Raw genomic sequence first — 19,274 nt, 5'->3', positions numbered from 1 at the left:
TCACATTTTGCATCAAATGGTTCTCACGGTCCTGATTGGTCCGTGAAAAGCATGTGATTTTGAATAAGGCTAACACAAATGACGACGTCATTTAAAGGAAATGAAGCCAGCCAATCAGAATGGCTGTGCTTCATTTCCCTTTAACATGACGTCAACAAAACCAACATGGTGCCGTCACATGGGACTACAGCCAATGAGATCGTTGATTTAGTTTCGTAATTGAAGTTAAAGACATATTGCACTATTTGTATATGTTTTTCTATTTTTCATGACATTGCGCTCCCTGATCATCTTTGACATCGCATAATGTACCAATGAATGGTTGAAGGGTGGGTATATTGGGTCAGGGTGGGAGGTTAGGCCTCCTGGGTGGGTAGTGGGGCAGGGTGGGTTAACCCCTTAATTACTATGGCGGTTATTAACCGCTAAGGTGATTAAGGGGCTAGGGGCAATTAGATTGTATTTATTATGTATTTTTGCTGACATCAGAGGACAGGGACCTGCAGTAAGCTGACAAGGACGCTCTTCCTATTGCCTGGGGTAAGTAGAACTGTATTTATTTTATTTATTTATGCTGACTAATGTTGTGATTAATAATGTGCAAATAATCTATTATCCATATCTGGATAATAGTTATTTTGCCCATTACTGTACAGTATGGGTTTGGTGGGGGGAAGGGGGGGATTGATTTAAATGTATGCCATGTTTTATTGTTTGACATACCGGATTGCTACCCCCTCAGGACCCACGGGGGATACCTGTGGGGATGAACCGGGGGCCCCATAGCTGTGGGGGCCCCACGGACCTGCAGGGACCACCCGAGGGACCCAGACACCCGTGAGAACCACCTGAGGGCCCCCAGACCCCCGTGGGAACTACTGAGGACCCCCGGACGCCCGTGGGAACCACCCGAGGACCCCTGGATGCCCTCGGGTACCACCTGAGGACCCATGGGGGGCACCTGCGGGGAAGAACCGGGGACTCTACAGCTGCGGGGACCCCACGGACCTGCAGGGACCACCCGAGGGCCCCAGAAACCCGTGGGAACCACCTGAGGGCCCCCAGACCCCCGTGGGAACTACTAAGGACCCCCGGACGCCCATGGTTACCACCTGAGGACCCACGGGGGACACCTGCGGTGAAGAACTGGGGGCCCCACAGCTATGTGGGATTCGCAGGGACCACCCAATGGCCCCAGACACCCGTGGGCATGCCCACCCGCTTCTGGGTAAGTTATAAATTGATTAGCTGAAGGGTTCTGCTAACCTTACCGCTCCACTTGGAGGCCTTCCTGAAACTGCCCCACTGCCGCCTTGCGTTGTTATACCTTTTCCACGTGCGGGGGGCTAGTGATTGCTACACCAAATCGATCAATCCCTCTGCCCTAACTGACACAGATAATTTGGGCAGCCAAATAGAAAGCCGGGTCAAGAACAGAGAGCTAGAAACACAAGAGCAAGACAGGACTTCGGAGGCAAAGCAGCAGTGAACACTACGAAACATAGGTTTATGCTCAGCCTATGTGCCAGTGGCACAGCTGAGCATATAAAGGAGAAGGCGACCAATGAGGCAGGAGGAGGTGTGGAGGTACCCAGTAATGATGACTGCTATTGGCCGTTCAGGTGTACAGGAGAGGTGTGGGGAGGTACCCAGTTGCTGATATGCTGACGCGGGTCCTGCATGCGCCGATCGCACGCGGTGCATGCGTGCTGCGTCCTGACGCCGCCGTGTGGGCGGAGCCCAAAGGCGGAGCCAGAGAGAGAGGCATTAAGCCTGGTGTGGGGTGCAAGTGCGTGAGTCGTCTGACGGGTGATCCCCGAAGGAGAGGGGTCCGGATCAACGAAGGAAGCGGGGAAGGTGGGAGCTTCGGTAGCGAGCGGAGGTGAGCGGGGAGCGCGCCGAGGGCGGCGTGACTCCCTGATCCTTACATTCTCTCAGAGAAGAGTTAATAAGAGACAGGACTGTAGTTGGAATAACAGAAATTAAACAGTCTGAGAGGCTGCAGCTGGATTCAGAGCGGACTTCAGCCAGAACAACACAATGTGTGCGGCACAATGACACAACTCAGGAAACAGCCGTCTCTGTTACTTGGAAGTCAATGTCAGGAGACAGCAGCAGATAATGGGACAGTGCGAGCTCTCAATCCAAAATGAGTCAATACCGGAGAAAGAGTCTGCAGAGAAGAGACCTGGAGGGAGCTCAGTGTAATAAAGTCCCAGATAGCAAGTTAGCAAAACAAAGCAAAGTTCTGTTTAGGTCTCGAAACAATATCCTTCAAGCTGACGGATGCTTTAAAGGTATGATCAGCACGGACACCACAACACAGGAGTGATTCCACAACTTCCGAAGCGCTGCTGGGACGACCAGCGATAGAAACATTACACTTCATGCAGGGAGTAAATGAAGTGTGAGAATGTCCTGAAATGTCTCTTCAAATCTACCCGACAGTATGTCAAGGTTTAGGGGAACGGGGAGAGTCAAATCGAATAAAGCTTGAACCAAAAGCCGCTTTATGTTCTGTGACCAAACCGCGCCGTGTGCCAACTCCACTGAGGGACAAGGTCAAAGCAGAGCTGGGCCGCATGGAAGCCACGGGGGTTAAATTCTGAGCCAGAGGGGGACAGCTCCAGTCATCAAGGGCCACCAACTGGTCATGTTTTCAGGGTATCCCTGCTTCAGCACAGGTTGCTCAATCAGTGGCTTAGTCAATGACTGGGATAAAAATGAGTGGTACTGAGGTAAAACATAACAGTAAGACTTTTGAAGCTTTGAAACCCGGGTACCTGCACAGTACTCACAAACAGCAGAACCCCACATTCCAGCTGCTGCACCGGGAAGCGGTCCAGAGGCGGTGCAAACACAAACGGGACACGTGATTGGTTGCTTCTTGAAATACTGTATTTTTGACATCGTCAACTACTGTCTTGGATGCCCATAAGACGGGTCAGATATGCCATCAAGTGGTCAAGTACTGTCAGGAAGGTTGGCCAGAAAAGTGGGACGTGACCCAAGATACGTGTCACAGGGAGCAATTGCAGGGCTGGAGTCCAATGGCTTGGAAAGGCTAGCAGGCGGGTAATGAAGGCTGGTACACAGACTGAGGTCAGGGCTGGCGGAAAACAGGTAGCGATGATCGGTGAACAGGCAGAGGTCAGGACTGGAGAGAGGCAAGGGTAGTAAGGTCTGAGCAGGGTCTGGTAAGAGTACGTAACAGCAATGGTGTGGCAGCGAGCTGGAGTACTGAGTAGAGATGGCACATTTTTGGGGGTGGATTTGGATCGTCCGGTTCCTGTGGTCCGCGGATTTCAGCGGATCGGTCTCAAAAATGGTGATTCGTGTTTTGCAGATTTCGTTTTGGACACCGACAATCCGTCCGTGGGTTCCGCAGTCCGCTCTGAATCTGCAGATTGGATTATTAAAATCCATCAGCGGATTTCTGGAATCTGTGGACTGACTGTTAAAATTCACCCGCGGCGGATTGTATCCAATGGCGGTTTCGGATTTATCTGTTACAATCCGTCGGCGGATTTTACACCGCAGAGCGGATTTGGAATGGTAAATTCGGAAACATCCGCTAGACGGATTTGGACTGATTCGTCCATCTCTAGTCCTGAGAATAAACCTCAATAACCAGGCAGCAGGAAGGAGAGGTGTTATGTACAGTAGGGCTAGCTGGAGGTGAGGAGCAGGTGCAGGGGATGCAGTAATTAGAAGCCTCAGAGAGTTCACATTAGAAACCTGTAGCAGGCAGCAGAGTGGGAGTACTGGAAGGAGAAGGACCAGGGTTCAAGCCCTGCCAGGGACACCCCTAATCATGCGGCTCCATTATGGCAAGTTAAGAAAGATATTCATCCTTTAGGTGACCTTTCCTGTGTAACCCTCCCTGCCCGGCTCCTAGGGAGTTTACATCAGGTCCTTGCCTGTGATGATGGGGGGCGGGGGTCTTTGCCTGTGATGATGGGGGGCGCGTATCCTTGCCTGTGATGATGGGGGGCGGGGTTCCTTGCCTGTGATGTTGGGGGGCGAGGGTCCTGTCTGTGATGTTGGGGGGCGGGGTCCTTGCCTGTGATGTTGGGAGGCAGTGTCCTGTCTGTTATGTTGGGGGGCAGGGTGGCTGCCTGTGATGTTGGGGGGCGGGGGTCCTTGCCTGTGATGGGGGGCGGGGGTCCTTGCCTGTAATGATGGGGGGCGGGGGTCCTTGCCTGTGATTATGGGGGGTGGGGGTCCTTGTCTGTGATGTTGGGGGGCAGGGGTCCTTGCCTGTGATGATGGGGGCCGGGGTTCCTTGCCTGTGATGTTGGGGGGCGAGGGTCCTGTCTGTGATGTTGGGGGGCGGGGTCCTTGCCTGTGATGTTGGGAGGCAGTGTCCTGTCTGTTATGTTGGGGGGCAGGGTGGCTGCCTGTGATGTTGGGGGGCGGGGGTCCTTGCCTGTGATGGGGGGCGGGGGTCCTTGCCTGTGATGATGGGGGGCGGGGGTCCTTGTCTGTGATGTTGGGGGGCAGGGGTCCTTGCCTGTGATGATGGGGGGCGGGGGTCCTTGTCTTTGATGATGGGGGGCGGGGGTCATTGTCTGTGACATGATCCTTTGCTGAAAATATTGACATATTTCTCACACAAACATTCTTTATTAGAACACGATATTCTGACAGGATGTGTTAAACTGGCAGGTTGTGTCTGCAAAGTAATACTAAATATACAAATGAAAATAATGGCTTCATCAAGAAAAGGTGACAAAGCCTAAACGTGCCTTTACACCCAATCACAGGGCCCCGCTGATTCCTGATATATAGGACATGGCTTTATTTACATACTGTATTTATGTCATGCTTTTCCCCTTCAAAATCAAGTCAAATCAATACTTGTATTATTTATATAGGAATTAGGGGTTCATAAATATCCAAAACGCAACTTCTCCTAGAATTTTTTTGGGGTTTGATTTTTGTTCAAATTCATACTGGCGGGAAAAGCACTCAGTCCTCAAACACTGACATGAAAAGGCAGCTTTTCTGTCCGTCCTTTACAGAAGTCCACAAAAAGAAATAGTATGCGCAGTCCCAGAATTCCCTCTGTATCCGTATAAAGATGTCTTTATCCCTCTACTGCTCCCACTCTCCCGTGATCAGCGGGGTCAAACCGGAGTCACACCGGAACTTATACACACAAAGGAAGCGCAAAAGAGAAAAGAACCATCAGTCAATATTCCAAAGCTTTATAAATTGACTCAAAATAACAATATCACATAAAATACATGAATAAAAAAGATCACATTGGATCTGTAGACCCAGAACAGTCTGTGCACAATGGTGAATTCTCAATTCAAACCCCACAGAACTAACACTAGGTAAGTACAGGGTGCAGAGGATGGTATTACTGCTTACATATGAAGGAGACCACCCCCAGTGCTAGGCCGCTGGGTATCCGCAGCAGGCTGGGCTCCCGTCGTCACGTTCGCTCCCCGCTGCGTGATGACGTCACCTCTACGCGTTTCGCGTCATATGACGCTTCTTCAGGAGTATGTCCTACTTGCTCCCATGGTTGCTTTTTATAGCAATATCGACATTTCCTCAGCCTATGGGAGTACCAGCCTGCTGCAGATACCCAGCGGCCTAGCACTGGGGGTGGTCTCCTTCATATGTAAGCAGTAATTTAATCCTCTGTACTTACCTAGTGTTAGTTCTGTGGGTTTTGCATTGAGAATTCACCATTGTGCACAGACTGTTCTGGGTCTACAGATCCAATGTGATCTTTTTTATTCATGTTTTTTATGTGATATTGTTATTTTGAGTCAATTTATAAAGCTTTGGAATATTGACTGATGGTTCTTTTCTCTTTTGCGCTTCCTTTTTGTGTATATATTGTGTATATCCTTTACAGAAGTGTATGGTTTTGTGGATAAATGGGGTTATTTATTAAACTGCGATAGTGCCGATCAGGGCACGTTTGCAGCAAAAACTCCCATTGCTCCATTTGGGAGCGTTTAATGGAGTGGTTATAGCAGGAGTTCCATAAAGGTGCACTTATAACTGGTGCAGTATTTCTCTCCTTACGCCAAATAAATCCATCAGGACGAGGTGCTCGGAGTCCTGAGAGATCTGCACCAAACAGAGGAAGGAGATAATCCCGTTTCATACGGTACAGACAGATGTTCCAAGCATTGTCACGCTTCTCCGGGGAAGAGGAAGCCGCATTAGGGCTACACTCCTGATATAATGTAGCCATGTCCCCCCCCCCATGTAAAGATGAAACACTTATTAACATTCTTGCTGTTTGGCTTCTGCGGCTGTAAACCTGACAGCTGTTTAACCGATCCTCGGAATGTGGGTTTAACGGCTTGGTATGTTGAGAATTGAAAGTGGCACCAATTTAGAAGAGAAACAGGCTGTGAGAAGGTTACAAAGTATCAGCAATGTGATTGTGTGTCATATTAATGGGAGTAAAGGTATATAAACTGATTAATATATATATATTAAAAATGTTGGCAAATTCTAATTCAATCTTTGCAGACTTTATTTATATTGATAGAAAAACACACAACAATGTAAACTGTATGTAATTTCCAATCGTATCATTATTCCATATTACACCAGATAGCTACGTGGTAACTAATTGTTGTATAACCGTGTGACCGTGGCCCAGTTAAGGATTTGAGTTAACCTTAACCGTTATATGTACAATTGTAACAGGTACTTATCCCTGTTAAGAATCTTGCCTCTAATCCAGCAGTGTGCTGGTTAATTGCACACCTGCAATCAACCACCCCATCTGCCTAATCAGAACTCTGTCAGAAAAAGCCTGTTCTGAGAGACAGGAAGGGAGGATTCCTGAGCTTACAATTGGAGCTGACCAAGGAAGGACAAACAAAGGTTTCCGGAGCTCACAATTGGAGCTGACCTAAGAAAGACAGACCAGAGGATTTCCTTAGTGGACACTGGAATGACCAGAGGATTCCTTAGTCTCACAATTGGGGCTGACCCAGGAAGGACACATGTCTTGAGCTGCAAAGAGACTGCAGGCTGACAGCAAGACAGGGGAGCTGTATACCTGGACAGACATTGCCTTAGCACACAAAGCTGCTGACCCAGGAGAGCAGAGAGGCTTCCCCTACAGCTACAAGAGACAGATAAGACTTTCTTTTGGGACTGTTATATATCTTTATAAATGTATATATATTTGGGGCTTGTAAATAGCTTAGCTAACCACCCAGTTAGAGAAGGCTGGACTACATGTGTTGATATTCTCCAAAACGGAGCAGGTTTTTCTTTGGCTTATTTTCAATGTTCTGCTGTGTTAAAGGGACCGGCGCAATAAAGCCTAATTTTAGTTAAGCTTTAAGGTTAAGATACTACCTGAGAAGGACCAGAAGATGCTACCTGAGAAGGACCAGAAGAGGTTGGCTGAGAGGGACCAGAAGATGTTGGCTGAGAGGGACCAGAAAATGCTGGCATAGAGGGACCAGGAGATGTTGGGTGACAGGGACCAGAAGATGTTGACTGAAAGGGATCACAAGATGCGGACTGGGACATCTTGCCTAGTTAACCTAGGTCTGTGATCTGAGTAACGGCCATTAATAAACATATTTATACTACATTTGAACTATGCATGGCTGGTATTAAATGTTAATGCGCATGTTCTATAACTGACGTGCTATATAATTGCCATCACGCATGTGTCAGCTAACATGTTTAATGCACATATAGACGCTACAGCATGTTAACACACTGTAAGAGCTCTGTGGGTCGCGGTTAAGCTCGGGGAAAGTGTCACCCTTTAGTATTTGCTAACGACCCGTTATGAGCCCTGAGACAGCCGAGCGTTGTGATTCTGGGCCTGTATAAAGTCACATCGCTTTCGGGGGGGTTTGCTGCTTTCGTGTTTAGTTATGTTTATTGGTTTAGAGATACGAAGGTTACTGAGAATGGGAGGTGCATGTTAAAGGGTTAAGTTCCAGGATCTCCCAGCACTCCTTGGTTTGCAAGGGGTGGGCTCAGGCTGGGGCAGTAATCTGCTTTAATGGGTATCACACCGGACTCGGGTTCAACATACTGTAGGGTATTTTTGTTAGGAACTGCACCTTAAACAGTTTTAACTGATAAAGTAATATATCACCAATTCCAACGCCGCAGTGATCAGTGTTGACATATTGGGGGGGGGGGAAGAAGGGCGGCAGGGCAAAACGCATGGGAAATTCGCAAAGCTTGCTTTTTATCTTTAAATGTAAGTCCCAAGTGGTTTCAAACTTCATTATTAACTGGATGGGAAACCCCTCCTACCTCCCCTCCCCCTCCCAACCCCCCCCCCACAAAACTTCAACAAGAACTATGGGGAAAAAAACACCAAACAGTAACCAATAAAACACAACTTTGTGAGGCGTAAATAAGCAGGTTTATTAGTTAGGTCAGAGACAAGTCCAAAGCGCTATTATCTCCGGATACCCTGTATCTACGTGTAGATGTTGGGAAACAGCCTTTGAAAGAGCGGCATCACCATCAAGGGTGGTATTGATTTTATTATATAATCACATACAGTAGTTTTTATCTTTTACCTTTTTGTCACCTTTTTTTCCCGATATTTTATCAGCACTTTACTGACTTGTGTTGGATTCTGTCGCACACAGGATTGTACACTCAGTCACCTTTCAAGGAGTTTTTTTCCGCTTGTTTCTTCCTTGTTTATTAGTTAGGGCAGGGGAGGTCACGGGAGACCGGGACTCTTTCGAGGAATTAAGCAACAGACAGGACACAGAGTTCAAATAACACAAAGTCACAACAGAGCTTCTACTCACAACTCTCAGAACAATGCAGGAGGAATCCTATTCGCCTGGGTGCCCGGCGCCACTGAAAGGACTTCCCCGGGGCAGCTTCCACTTCCGTGGGGACCAGGATGCAAGGTGCGGTGGAGCAACTATGAACTTCCCGCTCAGCGACGCTGACAGCCTCGACTTCAGGAGTGTCTGGCACGTCCTCAGAGCCCACCGTTTAGCCACCTGCACGCCAGCCCACGAGAGATCCATAGGGAAACATGGAGAACGGGGCAGCAACCAATCACTGCACGGATGCTGTATGTTGGGCCAATCACAGCGTGAAGGCTCGCCTGTGTGGGCCAATCCGAGCTGGGGTGTGTGACAGGTAGGCTGAGGCAAGCAGGGTGGGCATTACGAACCAGCCAATGAGAGCAGTGCATACCCCTCCCCCCCACTCTCAGTGCTGGTTCGCTATCTCTGGAGGAAACCGGCGCCTCTCTGTCTGGGCAGACAATCGCTCCTCTCTTCGGACCAACGTCTCCGAGACAAGAGAACTGCCCATCCCCACCCTTCATTGTCTTCATCCCTCTCATGGAACCAGCTAAGCTCAGGTTCCTGGGCTTGCAGGCTGGGTAGCTGGCTATTACCAGCCTGTATTACCAGCCTGGCGTGGCCAGGGAACAAAGCAATACGTTACAGTTTAACATGGCACACACACATACTGAATAAAGACGTTACTTGTACGTTATTATGTTTAACCCTTAGCTTGCTGGCCACATGAGTCACAGGTGGATGGGTGCGCAGGCATAATCCTTTAGATCCAACAGATGGATAGGGGCCAGGTTTAACCTTGAATATTCTGGTCACTTGGCCCCTACCTCACAAGGGGCTCTTAACTGTAGTCCTCCAGACCCCCAACATTTATTCCATAGAAACAGACGTACACACAGTGAATTAAAATAAACAAGAGGAAACACACTTACTGGGGGTGTGGGCTACAGAACTAACCTTTCCTAGTGGCAATAGCACAGAAAACAAAGTCTTTACAAAGTTCTTTAGATGACCGGGACTAAGCCCGAAAAGTCCTGGAACCAAAATCGGCATGCAGTTCCTGCCGCCACCGCTCTTTCCCCTCTGGAAGTGCTGAAATCCCTGGACCGGGACCGAGTACCAAACGTCCTGGCGCTCTTTTCGGCGTGTAATTCCAGCCGTGACCGCTACGTGCTCTTTTCAGAACTTTGGCAGAGCATCTTTTGGTCGGTTAAAATCTGCCGCTGGTAATTGCAAAGAGGATCAATAGCGCACAGGAGTGACGAAAACAAAAACAGAACAGAGTGTAAAAAATAGATAGATATTCCTAGATAGGATATAGCTGATGTGCGGAGCTCTTCCTGCGGATATATCCTTGATGGTTTTAGCTTAATACAGGCATACCCCGCATTAACGTACGCAATGGGACCGGAGCATGTATGTAAAGCGAAAATGTACTTAAAGTGAAGCACTACCTTTTCCCACTTATCGATGCATGTACTGTACAGCAATCATCATATATGTGCATAACTGATGTAAATAACGCATTTGTAACAGGCTCTATAGTCTCCCCGCTTGCGCACAGCTTCGGTACAGGTAGGGAGCCGGTATTGCTGTTCAGGACGTGCTGACAGGCGCATGCGTGAGCTGCCGTTTGCCTATTGGGCGATATGTACTTACTCGCGAGTGTACTTAAAGTGGGTGTACTTAAAGTGGGGTATGCCTGTACATCTGTTTTCTGTACGTGAGTGCGGCCCCCTCTCTCTTTTCCATATCTGTCTCCAATATCTGTTTGGGAGCCCAGCGGAGCCTAACTGTTCAGAGGAAGCTTCCCCAGTGAAGAACATCCCTTCTGATTGAGCCAAGCTTCTTCATCTGCTGTCACGGCCCCTTTTATTCTCCAACATCTCCGATTTTGTGTGGGTATTTTTTCCGAATGCCACGCACTTCACCGCGTTCATGCCGCATTCATGCCGAGACAGCGCTAATACAATGCACTAGGATAAAGGCGGCCGCGGCTAAAATACCGGAACATACCGCATCAAATACTGCATCTGCCCGCGGTTTTCAAAGTTGCGCCGATACGGCCGTACGAGGATGAAGGCGGCCGCCACTGTATATAGAGGAACTAAGTGAAGTCTGGCGATGTGGATCCCCTTCAGCAACGTATCCAGCCAAGAGTATTTCTGCTGCTTGATTAGAATTTATATCTTGTATGTGCTTCTCTTTATAGCAGGCAATATCTATCTATTTTTTACGGATTACACTATGTTCTGTCTTTGTTTTCTCCTCTCTGGTGCGCTATACTGTATGTCCTCTTTGCAATTACCATTTGACTTTTCTCTCTGGGTGAGAGTTTTTGGGCAGTTGCAGGGAGAGTTTAAGGCATTTGGTATAGATTGTATTCTATCTGTGTATCCTTTAACTTGTTTAGTGTATATTCTACTGCGTGTAGCCCTGTGTAATTTTGGGGTTACATACCCCTCTCATTCTGTGCAGTAATCCCCGTTAAGAGGGCAGGTTAGCCAGAAGTTATCATGAGGATTGGCCTCACCCCCTTGTGATGTGTAAGGTGTAGTAAAGGAAGTGACAGCATGCTCTGTGTCCACTAATAGTGACGCAGGGGTGGGCCTTCTGGAAGCTATATAATAAGCATCACTTCCTAAGGCTGCGGTCCCAGTAATGTCTGTGACACGCGCGCCCGGCGGGGGGGGGGGAGGCGGCGCATGCACAGCGCTTACCGCGATCTGCGGTCTGACAGGGAGAGAGGAGCTTGCTACTGGAGGGGGCGTAGTCTGGGATTTGCGGGGGCGTGGCCATTACATCACGCGGCAGGTTCACCCTCATTGGGTGAACCGCCGGTGGGGGCGTGGCCACGCCCCCGTCGCAAGGTTTGAACTCAATTTGATTGAGTTGGGAAAAACCTTGCAGCACGGCGCAGCTGCACCTTCAGCGAGACGGTACGTACTGGGCCCAGCCCCATTGAGGGGCAGTGCTCACACGCACAGTGCACGCCGCGCCGTGCGCACAGGCTGTTATTGGGACCGCAGCCTAAAGTTAGTAGTTCAAGAGCAGTGTTATGTCTGGGTCAAGTGTCTGATGCAAGAGCTGTGAGTCTGTGCAGCTCAGTATCCAGTAATTGTAGAGTGACAAGCTGACCCCACACTGTGTCAGGGCTCTGGCACAGGTGGTGGCCCTCCCTTAGGGGAGAGGTGGCAGAGATACCCCTGTCTCTATTACAGAGTCAGGAGGGAACTTCCTTGATGCGAGCAACCATGCTGATGTGCGGCTAAGTACCGGCCGCTATGATGGGCAGTCTGCCATGTATGATGACAATAAAGATGCCCTTGATTCAAAGACCCTTCTTGCCTGAGACTGGAGTTAATCAGGAAGAAGATGCACCCAGGAGTTCTCTTCCAGAGACTCCACCCTGCTATCGTGGGGATCTGGAAGAGATGGAGGCGTGTACCAACTGTGAGTAGAACTCCGCACTACCTCACCCACTTGTCATGGTGAAATCCCCACTACCAACGAGCGGGAGACTCAGGAGTCCTGTGAGCCAGCAGGTGCACCACACAACACTGACATGTAACGGGGGCAGTTTCCACATCTAGGGGCCCATATGAGATTTGGTAGGGGTCGAACCGTTACATGCGCATTTCTGTTTTCTGTCAAATGGCGCTTAGAATCTCCTGAGCTGATTGGCTGCTAGGTTTCTTATAGGATTTCAGTCCCATTCACAGAATACCTCAACCAATCGGAGCATGGGAGTATTACCACCAGCCTATCAGCGATTTGCCGGTACCCTGAAGCTGGGCGGGCACGGATTTAAATTTCGCAATGGGGCATGCGCCAACCTGGCACCTCTGCCTCTTAGCATATTGAACCCCCTGCTGGGCCAGGCTCCTCAGAGTCTGGGGACGGGCAAATGGTCACCGGACAGCCCTTATTCATGCCAGGACGTGGGTACTCAAGCATAACTCTGGTACTCCGCCCGCCCTAACACCTTGGCATCTCTGTGCCTTTCAAGTCCGGGACCCGAGCAGACTCAGTGGCACCAAGCCTGGTGGCCATTTGGTCTCTCGGAACCAGGGACTTGGAAATTCCCCAGCTCATATACAGGGCATAAAACATATATACCTTTATACACCATGTTAATAAAAATACCCCAAAATTCTTCTTAGTCCCTCGTCCCCTAGGATCTACTGAAAAGACGCGCACGTTTATCTCCAGAGCTCCTAGACCGCCCTATAAGACGTTTACTAAAAAGTTGCTTCAAATAACGCTTAGGTTAAGTCTCAGAATTGCTTCTGTTCTACCGAAGCTGGAAATAATTTCACTCTCGCAACCTCATGGGTGTTTGGAGACACTCCGAACCCCTACACCGGGTCTGGGTGTTTGGGCATATACTGTGGGGGACTCCCCCTAAAGCAGGGACCCCTGACTATACCCGGGATACACATATTCCTATGACCTCTTTAACCTTTCTGGTCAGTGCTGAAGCAGGGCACTCTGGCGGTGAGCAGCGTACTGTAACTACTATCCAGGGAGAACTTTGTCCAGAGGTCTGTGTCTACATGTACCCGGGAATCTGACTTGGCTCCCGGATACTTTTTGGGGTGGCCAGCAACTCTGGTCCCCGACTAGATAGACACAATCCGACAACACTTTTACCGCAAAGTCCACCCTGAAACTCATCGCCTGAGAATCTCAACTGGTTAGCACTCCTGGAAAGGTAAAATACACATACAGTACATTCTTTATTGTCGCATCTTTTTTTTTTTATAACTCTCATTTTTATTTGGTATTACAGTGCGTACATAATATCACCACCTATTGGCATACGTTACAGAATACACAATTTTATCATCCAAACAGTGACACTTAGACAGGACATTAGACAGACGTAACGAACCACGCGTAAACCACATCACTAAGACAGACAGGACAAACAAAACTGGGGTGGGACACAGTAGGGTGATGGGGGGGACACACCTGGAGCTGCTGCATTGGAGCGGAGGAACTGCTTTTTGCTCGGTGTGTACGCTAGGGTGTATTGTGGATGTCTCAATAGTTCTACGTTCTCCGTCGCTATGTCAACGTCACGTCGGGTCTGCTCTGTCCAAGGAGAACGCATTTATATATATTAGTGCAAAATGGTGGCGGCGTCCACCCCCGGGATGTCTGTTTGGGCCAGCCATGGGGCCCATACGTTTAGAAATTTGGGGCCAGAGTCGTTGATCCAACTCGTCAACTGTTCCATCTGGCAGACATGCCAAATTCTGTTCCTGATTTTGGATATAGTGGGTAATTCCTGTTCTCTCCATACTGCTGCGATCTCACACCTCGTGGCGGTTGCAAAATGTGCAACCGATTTGAGTGTCGCGTTGGACACGCCCTGAGGCCGTCTGCCCACGAGGAACAGCCACGGGTCCAGAGGGACCTCCAAGTTGAGGATCCTTTCTAGCCATTCCCTAATAGATTCCCAAATCGGGACCACGTTCGGGCAAGACCACAGCATATGTTTTAAATCAGCCGTTTCCCCGCACTGTTTTGGGCAGAGCGGGGAATAGCCCTCGATAAATTTAGATAATTTCAATGGGGTATGGTACCACCGCATTAGGACTTTATATGCGTTCTCCTTTAACGTGGCACAGATTGAGCTTTTGGTTGCTGCCTGTAATATTTGATCCCATTCCTCGTCCTCTAGCGTCTCCCCTAAATCTGTCTCCCACTGTCGCATGTATTTCAGTCGGGGGGCGTCGGAAGTCTTCGGACAGATCACCTCCCTATATATCCGAGAAGTTAGTCCCCTTGTGTCCGTCTCTCCGGAACACAGCTGTTCGAAATTGGTTCGTGCTGGGCAAACCGGGAGTTTATTATAGAATGCCCTGACCTGGAGGAATCTAAATAATTCTGTGTTGGGTAGCTTTTTCTCATCCTTAATCATATCGAACGTCTTGATATATTTACTTCCTTCCAGGTCCTTTAATCGTAAATATCCCGCTTGCGTCCATTTTGCAAATTTGTCACCTAACAGCCCTGGAGCAAAATCCGGATTTCCCACCAGGGAGGTCATCAACGACTGTCGTGTGGTCAATTTAGCTTTAAATTTAGATGACTCCCAGACCGCTAGCGAGTTCGCAATTGCACAGAGTGGCAACCCTATTGATTTCTTGCACTGTTTTGGAAGGCAAATCAGATTATGTAGTTTTACTGGTGCGCAGCATTCTGTTTCTAGGGCCACCCATCTTCTTTTTGCTGGGTTCGAGTGCCACTGGACAATTTGGCATAATTGTGCCGCCTTGTAGTATGCCAACAAGCAAGGTACCGATAACCCTCCTCTTGTTACTGGTTTTGTCAGTATGTTTTTCGCAATTCGTGGGCTTTTTTTATTCCAAATAAATTGAATAATGTGAGCCTGCAGCGTGAAGACTTCAGTCCTAACAAGAGGTATTGGGAGGGCTTGAAACAGATATAACAATTTAGGCAACAGGTTCATTTTGACGCTGTTGATCCGCCCAAACCATGATATGCCATAACCCGCCCAAACCCTGAGATCCTCCTTCAGTTTCTTCATCATTCTGGGGAAATTTGCTTTGTATCGTGTGTTGTAGTCCTTTGTGATATATACCCCTAAATATTTGATAGCGGAGGGTTGCCATTTAAAATTGAAGTTGAGCTCTATCAGTTTTTCAACCGGCTTGGGTAGATTGATGTTGAGCGCTTCTGACTTGGCCTGGTTAATTTTAAACCCCGACACCAAGCTGAAAGTTCCCAAGATCGCAAAGACGTTGGGCAAGGAGGTGAGGGGTTTTGACAGTGTCAAGATTACATCGTCTGCGTATAACGCTACTTTATGTTTCTGCTCCCCTAAATCTATCCCTGTTATATCTGGGCTTGCTCTGATATGAGCCGCTAGCGGTTCTATGCAGAGAGCAAATAGTAACGGTGAAAGTGGGCATCCTTGTCTTGTCCCGCTACGGATGTTAAATACCTCCGAGGGGAACCCTTGATGTCGCACCCTTGCAGTGGGACCATTGTAAAGGGCTAGTATTGCCTCTAGGAGGCGCCCCCCGAACCCAAACGCTCCCAGCGTCTCCCTGAGGAAGGGCCAATCAATCCTATCAAAGGCCTTTTCGGCGTCCAGACTCAATAACATAGACGGAATATTTTTTTTTTTGCCAGATCAATCAAATCTACAATCCGCCTAGTATTGTCTGCCGCCTGCCTGCCCCCAATAAAGCCTACTTGATCTGGGTGAATCAGCCCCGGAAGGACAATGCCCACCCTGTTAGCTAATAATTTTGAAAAGATTTTAGTGTCTGAATTGATCAGGGATATTGGCCGGTAGCTCTTGACGTCTGCCGGGTCCTTACCGGGTTTGTGGATCACAGAGATAGACGCCTGGAGCATCTGCGCCGGGAGGGGCTCTCCTGCTAGAATCCCATTAAATAGGGACAGCAAGTGGGGAGCCAGAATCTTGACAAATTTTTTATAATATAAATTTGAAAATCCATCTGGACCAGGGGCTTTAGCGGGTTTAAGGGACTTCATTACCTCTGTTACTTCCTCGAGGGTGAAGTCACCCTGGAGTGCCTCCCTATCCTCCCTGCTCAAGGTAGGTAGATTTGCCTCTTTTAGAAATTTGTTCAGAGCTGCTGCGGTCTTTTGTGTGTGGCTGACCTTATCTCCGTCATATAGTGTGGCGTAATAATTCTTAAACACCTCCACTATTTGTCTAGGATCAGAGGTAAGGTCCCCCCCCTGAGATTTGATGGATGCTATGCGGAAATTTGGAAGCTTGTTTCGGAGCTTATTGGCTAATAAGGTATCTGGCTTGTTGGCTTTCTCGTAGAATCTGCGCTTTGACCATGCCAACTCCTTCTCGGCCTGAGAGGACAGCACCAGGTTAAGTTTAATTTTAGTGTCGCTTAGTTCTTTCCAAACCGACCTATCCTTATGAATTTTGTGTTGAGCAGTGAGATGTGCCAATTTCTCCCGTAGCTCTTTTACTTTCGCCTCCTTCGCTCTCTTTCTTTTACCTGCTATGTTCAACAACACCCCCCTCATGGTAGCCTTATGGGCCTCCCAGAGCGTGGACTGAGCCGTCACACTGCCTGTGTTGTCCCGAAAATATTCTTTGATTCGCTCACCAATTTCTTTTGCAGTTACGGGGCATTTAAGGAGGCGCTCGTTGAGCTTCCAGTTTGCTCCAGGTCTGTCCAAGGCGTCTAATGTGCACCGCAGCTCTACTGGTGCGTGGTCGGACCACGAGATTCCATGGATCTCTGTGTGCCCCACCACTGGAACCACTGTATTGGATACCAGGAGGTAATCTATCCGACGGTAACGATTGTGTGGGTGGGAAAAAAAGGTATATTCCCGTGCGTTGGGATGTTGTTCCCGCCAGATATCTATCAACTGACAGTCTTGCATGCCCTTATGTATATTTAGTACGTCCTGTCTGTGGGATGGGTTAGGTCTTGTACATCTGTCCAGGTCAGGGTCTAATGTGCGGTTAAGATCGCCTGCTAAAAAGATATGTCCCTTCGCGATTGTCGCACCTTTTACATACAATGCATGGCAGTGCATATACAACAGTGAACCAAAGGGACTTAGAACGGCTCTAAACAACAGTGCTGGTGAATTTAGTAATTACAATTCACTATATATTTTTATTAATCACTTAATTCACCAGCACTGTTGTTTAGCGCCGTTCTAAGTCACTTTGGTTCACTATTGTATCTGTATCTGATTTGGTGGCTGCTTTACACTTTGATCACACCACACATTGAACAGGGAAGTTGTTTCACCTAATATTTTTGCCAAGAGGCAATCTAGAAAATGACAATTTAACTTTAATGATACTAACACATCTCATACACCTGTCACGAATGACCTTCTAGAAGAAGAATTTCACAAATTAGAGAAATTATTAATTAAGGATACCAGAAAATGGCTGGACTTAAGCTTTTTAAATAAATATATTGAATGTAATAGAATTCCTAGAGGCCTAAGATTCTCAAAAAATCCCTCATCCAATTTAGATGACGAGGATTTTGTCAAAAACTGGAATGAGACAATAGATAAATGCTCCTTTGACTTAATGGTATCCCTAATTAATCAACATAAAAAACATATTAAAACTATTGATGAAGAGGTTACCATTATAGAAGAAAAACTAGCACATCTAGAGGATACGGCTGAATTTAAAATCAAAGACCGTGATTTAAAAAGAGAAATTGACAAACTTGAGAATGATTTGTATACTAACAAAACTAACAGATTTGTAAGAGATGAAGGAGATTACCTAAGAGGGAACAAAGAGATTGGAAGAAAAAGAAAAATAAATACCAGTCAGAGAGACTGAAACAAGAAGGTACTGGGGATAATTATCATAAAGGATCTGAGAAATCACCCATTAAATCATCTTATACTAAAGATAATACTAATTACTAACCTGATTTTAAACCTAGAATACCAGAAAGAAAGAGAACAAAAAAGAGAAAGAGAACTAAGAAAAGAAAGAAGGAGAGAAAAACATAGGTATGAACTTACAAGACAGACTAAACCCAGTAGATCTCGCTCTCCTATTGGGGCCACAGGGTCAAGTGATTTTTTAGAGATAGAGGATACCCTAAAATCATGGGAAACAAAAAAACCCTTTACCCCTGTAACGGTCATATCACCCCACCCAATCGTATATACCGTGTGAGTGCGGGGAACATGCAATGTTACCAAGGGTGTGCGTGGTGCAATACCTGTTGGCTCACAGAAGGCTGAGCTTCCGCTATAGGGAACCTGGGGCAATATACTACAATACTAGTTTACAATGATGCAGCGCCTCCACCTGCGATGGCTCCCACCAGAGGGGGAGTAGTTCCTCGCAGGACAATACACAATGACCACACAGACAGCTCTATATAACTATTGACTTTACTACATGCAACAACGTATTTAACCACAATATCTTACATAACCGGTGCTCCTCTCTAGAGGAGCCACGTATGGCGTCACGCAGGACGCTAACCTCTATGCGCCACGGCGGACGCTAACCTCTAGGCGTCACAGCGGACACTACCACCTCTAGGCGTCACGGCGGACGCTACCACCTCTAGGCGTCACGGCGGACGCTAACCTTCCAAAGAGTGTTCCCATCCTGTGTCCAGCAACCCCAACCCAATGTCTCGCACTCCCAGGTCATATACCAATGTGTGTGTGGGTGTGACTGCGCAGCCACTATGTCTGGTGATAGGCCTTGTTGGTGCACGTGAGTTGTGGGTTACCTGCCCGGGCTCCAGCCACGGGTGCCGCTATCACTGGGGTTGGATCCGCCAGGATATCCTCCTACGCGTGGTGTGAATTCCAGCGCGGATAATATCACCATACAGCTCCGCACCGTCTCTACCTTAATTAGGGTCTGTCTGCTGCCAGTAGGCCACAGTCACGCTAGCTGGGCCTCCGTGGAGATAGTCCAGCTCCCTCTTAGCAATCCGAGCA

Source organism: Ascaphus truei, chromosome 4 (assembly GCF_040206685.1).
Source record: "Ascaphus truei isolate aAscTru1 chromosome 4, aAscTru1.hap1, whole genome shotgun sequence".
In the NCBI taxonomy this organism is placed as follows: domain Eukaryota; kingdom Metazoa; phylum Chordata; class Amphibia; order Anura; family Ascaphidae; genus Ascaphus; species Ascaphus truei.
This window is presented reverse-complemented; position numbering follows the sequence as displayed.